General features: G+C 36.5%; 1 pseudogene; it reads right to left on the bottom strand.

The window, feature by feature from the left end:
* Positions 1-7,625, bottom strand: part of LOC114633039 — an 18,185-nt pseudogene that overhangs the window by 8,281 nt on the left and 2,279 nt on the right.

Genomic DNA, 7,625 nt, shown 5'->3' with positions numbered 1-7,625 from the left:
CTCTCTCTCTCTCTCTCTCTCTCTCTCTCTCTCTCTCTCTCTCTCTCCCTCTCTTTGTGTGTGTGTCTAATCGCTCTGACTAAAAGTTGGAGTATTGAATAGGTAGGGAGAGAGTGGGCAACCAGGTCTTGTCATTGAATTTAATGGAACTGCTTTGAATTTCTCTCCCTTTAGTTTGATGTTGGCTATTTGTTTGTTGTATATTTCTTTTATTATATTGAGATATGTACCTTGAATTCTTGATCTCTCCAATACATTTAACATGAATGGCCATTGTATTTTGTCAAAGGATCTTTCAGGATCTAATCTTGTGGTTTTTCTTTTCTTTGAGTTTGTTTACATAGTGGATTACATTGATGGATTTCCTTATATTGAACCATCCCTGCATTCCTGGGATGAAGCCAACATATTATGATGAATGATCATTTTTATGTGTTCTTGGATTCACTTTGCGAGAATTTTATTATTTTTGCATCGATATTTATAAGGGAGATTGGTCTGAAGTTCTCTTTCTTTGTTGGGTCTTTTTGGGATTTAGGTATCAGGGTAACTGTGGCTTAATAGAAAGAATTAGGTAGTGTTCCATCTGTTTCTATTTTATGGAATAGTTTGAGAAGTATTGGTATTAGATCGTCTTTGAAGTACTGATAGAATTCTGCACTAAAACCATCTGGTACTGTTTTTTGTTGTTGTTGTTGTTGTTGTTTCGTTTGGTTGGTTTTTTGGTTGGGAAACTTCTAATGATTGCTTCTATTTCCTTGGGGGTTATGGGGGCTATTTGGATGGTTTATCTGATCCTGATTTAACTTTGGTACCTGGTATCTGTCTAGAAAGTCATACATTTCATCCAGGTTTTCCAGTTTTTTTAACTATATACTTTTGCAATAGGATATTATGATTTTTTTTTAATTTCCTCAGTTTCTGTTGTTATGTCTCCCTTTTCATTCCTAATTTTTTAAATTTGGATACTGTCTCTGTGCACACTGGTTAGTATGGCTAAGTGTTTATCTATCTTGTTGATTTTCTCAAAGAACTAGCTCCTAGTTTTGTTGATTCTTTGTATAGTTCTCTTGGTTTCTACTTGGGTGATTTCAGCCCTGAGTTTGTTTCATGCCGTCTACTCCTCTTGAGTGTATTTGCTTCTTTTGGTTCTAGAGCTTTTAGATGAGCTGTTAAGCTGCTAGTGTATGCTCTCTCCAGTTTCTTTATTGAGGCACTCGGAGCTATGAGTTTTTCTCTTAGTACTGCTTAGATTGTGTCCCATAAGCTTGGATTTATTGTGCCTTTATTTTCATTATTCTAAAAAGTCTTTAATTTCTTTTTTATTTCTTTCCTGACCAAGTTATCATTGAGTAGGAATTGTTCAGTTTCCATGTGTATGTAGGCTTTCTGTTGATTTTGTTGCTATTGAAGACCAGCCTTAGTCTGTGGTAGTCCAATAAAATATGTGGGATGAATTCAATGTTATTATATCTGTTGAGGTTTGTTTTGTGTCTGAGTATATGGTCGATTTTTGAAAAGGTTTCTTGAGGTGCTGAGAAGAAGGTATAATCTTTTGGTTTAGGGTGAAATATTATTGAGATATATGTTAAATCAATTGGGTTCATTATTTCTTTTAGTTTCACTGTGTCTCTGTTTAGTTTCTGTTTGTATAATCTGTCCATTGTTGACAGTGTGATGTTGAAATCTCCTACTATTTTTGTGTGAGGTTCAGTGTGAGCTTTGAGCTTCAGTATTATTTTTTTTTTTACAAATGTGGATACCCTTGTATTTGGGATATAGGTGTTCAGAAGTAAAATTTCTTCTTGGTGGATTTTTCCTTTGATGAGTATGTAGTATCCTTCTCCATCTATTTGGTAACTTCTTCTTGAAAGTCTATTTTGTTCGATATTAGAATAGCTACTCTAGCTTGTTTCTTGGAACCACTTCCTTGGGCAATTTTTTGACAGCCTTTTACTTTGAGGTAATGTCTGTATTTTTCACTGAGTAGTTTTTCCTGCATGCAGCAAAATGCTTGATTGTGTTTACAAATCCAGCCTATGTCTTTATTGGGGAATTGAGTTCATTGATTCTGAAAAGTATTAGGGACCAATGATTGTTACTTCCTGTTATTTTTGTTGTTAGAGGTGGAATTATGTTTGTGTGTTTTTCTTCTTTTATGTTTGATGTGACAAAATTAATTTCTTGCTTTTTCATGGGTGTATTTTCTCTCCTTGTGTTGGATTTTTTCTTTTATTGTCCTCTGTAGGGCTGGATTAGTGGAAAGTTATTGTTTAAATTGTCTTGGAATAACTTGGTCTCTCCATCTATGATAATGATGAGTTTTGATGGGTATAGTAGGTTGGGCTAGAATTTGTGTTCTCTTGGGGTCTGTATGACTTCTGACCAGCATCTTCTGGCTTCTAGAGTCTCTCTCAAAAAGTCTAGTGTAATTCTGATATGTCTGCCTTTATATGTTACTTGATCTTTTTCCCTTACAGCTTTCAATATTCTTTTTCTGCTCTGTACATTTGGTGTTTTAATTATTATGTGACAAGAGGAATTCCTTTTCAGGTGTTATCTGTTTCATGTTTTGTAGGGTTTGTGTATGTTTGTGGGCATTTCTTTCTTTAGATTAGGGAAGATTTCTTCTATAATTTTGTTGAAAATGTTTTCTGGCCCTTTGAGTTGGGAATCTTTACTTGATTCTGTACCTATTATTCCCAGGTTCAGTTTTTTTCATCCATTGTGCCCTGGATTTTTTGAATGTTTTGATTTAGAATGTTTTTGAGTTTTGCAATTTCCTTGACTGTTGTGTCAGTGTCTTCTATGGTATCTTCCACTACTGAGATTCTCTCTTCCATCTCTTGTAGTCTGTTGGTGATGCTTGCATCTGTGACTTCTGTTCTTTCCTAGGTCTTCCATCTCCAAGGCTGTCTCCCTTTGTGTTTTCTTTAATGAGTCTACTTCCATTTTTAGATGCTGGATTATTTTGTTCAATTCCTTTACCTGTTTGATTGTGTTCTCCTTAATTTCTTTAAGGTATTTATGAGTTCCCTCTTTAAGGACTTCTACTTGTTTACTTGTGTTCTGTATTTTTTAAGGGAGTTATTTATGTCCTTCTTAAAGTCCTCTATCATCTTCATGAAATGAGAGGTTAGATCTAAATCTTTTTTATAAGTATGTTGGGGTATCTAGGACTTGCTCTAGTGGAAGAACTGGGTTCTGATGTGGCCAAGTCAAATAGTTTTCTATTGCTTATGTTCTTATGCTTGCCTCTTGACATCTGGTTATCTCTTGTGTTATCTGGTGTCAGCTTGTGATCCTGCTATCCTGTGATACTGGATGTGTCAGAATACCCTGGAGAGTTGAGCTGCAACTGGAGTGTGAGCTGTGTGTGTTCAGGTCCACAACCTAGGCTCTGCTCCCAGCCCTGACTGTGTGGGAAATATGTATCCTGGGGTCACAGGGGTCTTGGTACACTGGGTACTGTGGCAGGGTTTGGGGTCACACCTATAATCCTGGATGAGTCAGAATACCTGGGGAGTTGAGCTGCAACTGGGATGTGAACTGGGTGGGTTCAGATCCAGTCCCAAGGCTCTGCTCCAAGCACATTAGGGAAGCAGAAGGCAAGTGGGTCTTTGGCTGGGCCTAGTACTAACATTTTATATGCTTGAATATCACCTCCTTAATCTCTAATCTTTGTTTCCTTATGCTAGCAAGTCCAGATTCACATATACTGTCTTTTGAATACTACTTGTTTCTAAACTAAATACAAGCCATTCTCTTATAAGATAAACCCATCTATCATTTGCTTGATTTTCTAAGTTATTCTTCTTTTCCTATTCATGCATTTTCTTCTTGAGACTATTTAAATTCTCTATCCTTGATATCCCCAAGTTCACATTGGCTAATTAATGCAGCAGTCTTTGGACCTGAGGGTATATGTGTCTCCTCATATTATTACAAGTTTATGGCCAAATCTCACAATAAGAAATGTATACAAAGGATCATATAGACTTTTCAGGCCTGAGTGGTATGTTATCTGGGCCCTTTCCAACAGCTCTTGGAAAGTCAAGTGGAAGGCATGTTCATTGTTCTCCACAGCCTCGTGACTACCTCCATCCCTCATTTTTGAGAACTACATCTGTTTTGCTCATTATGGTGTGATTAGCTCTCAGTAATGGCAGAGAATATGCTTCTGAAATAGTGATGGAATGTAAAATGGAAGAGACAGCAGATCAGATTCAGTGCAATAGCAACAATTGGCACATGTGGAGATCAACAGCCTGGTAATACTCTGGGGGCAAGATCTGTGGCAAACTGCCCATCACAAAGTCATGCTAGACCTGGAAAATATCTCTTTGACACATTGGAGGAACACTTAAATTTTTTGTTACAGATAATACCACTCTACCACTTTAAATTATTTCTTGAGGCAGAAGTAGATGTTACATTTAAGTGTGGGTTCCTCAGAAAATGCCAAGAATATACTGGAGGTCAGAAGATAAGAATGCAAGGTTACCTTAGGCAGGTGGAATACAGCCAATGTGCTATCAGCTGCAACTTCCCTGGGAAAATTCAAGGGGACGATGTTGCCCATCCTTAGCACCTCATGGATGACAGCATTGGTGTAGGGCATGGAGTCTCGGTCATCAGTGCTTGGCTGTCTCACATGGCCAATCACTCTGTCAATCTCAGAGTGTACTTTTTCTGCAAGAAAACAGGGGGCTCTGTTAGCTTCAAGTTTTAAGAGCTTTTTTGTAAAGACAGAGAAGTTGTCTCCAAGATATAATCTTTTTTAGATTCCATACAGTGTTCTGATGACAAAGAAATACCATGTGCCACATTTTCTCAAAGAATTGTTTTGAAAAACTCTCAACTCTGCAATTTTCCTTTTTCTTACAACATAGATGACAATTAATTTTCTGTATCTAGATTGTCACGATTTTCTGTGCACTAACATCCAATGGAGAAATGAATTTCTTTGGTTTCTTTTTTTTAAGGAAATGTAAATATATTCTACTTTTCTATTTGTGGGTACTCACACTTGTACCAAAGTGAAAAAGTAAAGTTCATCACACAGCATGTGGGAAGTCAGATCTGTTTTTGTACTATCTGGTGTCTGAGGATTGAACTCAGGAGGACAATCTTGCAGCCAGCATACTTAGCAGCTAAAATTTCTCACTGGTCTCTCTGGAATCTCTTTCAAAGCCACTAACACAATTCACAAGGCCAATAGCTCCACTGGTAACTGAACTATAAGGCATGAGTTTATAGTCTTTTAAACTACTAAGTCTTTTAAACTACTGAGTTTATAGTCTTTTAAACTACTGAGTATCTGTAAGACTGTGATGTCCTGAGGAGATGTGTCAGAGTACATTACAAACTGTTAGTGAACATTGTTGCTGCTGGAGCTACTTACATTCTCTCAGGATCAGTTTCCTTATCTGACTGCTAAGAATAAATAGTACCATGTTAAGAATGTTTTCATAAGTACATGAACTGATATGAACATAACAATGTTGAAATTGCTCTACATCCCCTCTACAGTTTCTCCACTTTCTATCATAATGAAGATTCCACTGTGGCCCAGCTAAAAACTTACTTTCCAAGATGCCTTTTGGAGTCAGTTTGAACATGTGCCTCTGTTCTGCTGACTAACATGCAAATATACATGATATTTTATGCTGTGACAAGATTAGATATTCAGTTGCCTGCTTCCTTCCCCTGTACTTTTCCTGTAGATTAAAAGGTCATCCTCACAGTATCCACTGTGGAGAGTGTTGAACCTCAGTGCCAATTCAACTCTGAAAAATGGAATTTGCAATTTTGTGCCTGTTACATGTATCAGCCTTTAGTTTTGCCTTTTCTTCTGTGACAGTAATACATGGATCTCAGTGTATCATAGTCTAAAAGTGTTTAAATGGGAATGTGTATATAACGAAACTTACCACAATAGCCACACTTTGCTTTTGAAATAGAATATTCCTTTGTAGACAAATAGCCTCAAACCTGTGTTACTCTTGCCTTAGAATCTCAAGAATTATGATTAATTGTGTCTGGTACCAACTCCAGATCATCAAAGCAATTTTAACTGTACAATCAATAAATATTACATGTATTCATATTATTGTGGATGTACTTGCCAAGGAATTTCACTTAGGTCCCTCTATTTAATCAATTTTTTATGTCTAGGTAATTTAGTAATGCAGATAATGTGTATCAGTGGGAGAGAACAGTTCGTGCAATTTTGCAATTGGTTACTTAATTTAACACCACATCCAGAAAGCTCATCTATGCTAAAGTAGATATCAAAACCTCTTTCCTCATGGCTAAATTGTTGTACAACCAATTTAAGCTTATCCATAGCTTACAAATAAATGAGACTCGGACTAGGGTTATTTTGTTTGGCTTTGACAATTACTTGGAAATAACCCTTAATCTACTCTTCTAACTGCTGGCCTGTCTACCTCCCTAAGGGTGTACCTCAGATACTTGCTCTTTCTCCTTGCTGTGCATTTATGGTCCACCTCCACTCATGGTTTTTTTCCTCTTCTCCTTCTTCTTATATCTCCCCCTTCAAACACATCACTTCAAATCCACTGACCTCTAATCCCTCTAGTAATTGACTGGAGCCAATTTTATTTAATCAGTAGTTTTAAATAAATGAACAATGTTTGCACAACAAAAGCTTCTAAAGATGAGAAATCATTCATATATCGAGACCTCCAGGTATTGAATTTAGCATTAAAATATATAGCAATAGACCAAACATCAACAATGAATTGGATTTCTGATTCAAGTATATAGTGCTTCATCTATCATGATCCATCATGGTCTTATCTCTTGATTACTATACATGTTGCAAAATGAAAATGGGTACAATAAGTGTCATGTAAATGTGGTATTCTGAAACCTCTGCTACAGAAGTCAACTCTTATACTCAGTAGGTTTCAAGGTTTTCAAAATGTAAATATTCAAACAAATATGTATTTTAAATTGTAACCAAAATGCATATTGTACAAGTTTGAATAAAAATGTTTCCCATAGGCTCATTTATTTGAACACTTGATCTAAGTCTATACACTGTGTTTATGTTATAGAAACTTTAGATAGTGTAGCCTTGCTGGAAGAAACGTTTCAATGTTGTCAGTCTTGAATGTTAGAAGTCTTGCCCCATTTCCAGTTTGGTCTCTGTTTCTTATGTGTAGTTTAGAGGTATTCATTAGTTTCTTCCTCTGGCTATGCACTAACATATCAACCCAATTTTAAAGACTCTTGGAATTATAGACTGAGTCTTCTGCTTCTGAAAAAAAAATATTCTGCAAATGTGACCTGAAGGGACAAGAACCATCACTATGTGGCAGATGAACTTGTCGGGGTCATTCTTGTGTTTGGAGTAAGGCAGAGGCAAGAGTGACAATGTTGATGATTTTTCCTTTGGCGTTTAAGATAGCTGCAGAGGTAAGGTGGTATATAACAGGAGAGTCCCCATGAGAATTTTATGAAAGGTCCCTGTAAGAAGTTGTGAAAGTAAAGCCTGAGTTGCAGTAAAATTCTCAAGATGTTGGAGATACCAGTCCTGTGAGACACTTCAAAACAAAACAAAACAAAACAAAACAAAACAAAACAAAACAAAACAA

Source organism: Grammomys surdaster, unplaced genomic scaffold, assembly GCF_004785775.1.
Source record: "Grammomys surdaster isolate TR1022 unplaced genomic scaffold, NIH_TR_1.0 501, whole genome shotgun sequence".
Taxonomy (NCBI): Eukaryota; Metazoa; Chordata; class Mammalia; order Rodentia; family Muridae; genus Grammomys; species Grammomys surdaster.
The sequence above is the reverse complement of the archived record's forward strand: the minus strand, read 5'-3'. Positions and strand labels throughout refer to the sequence as shown.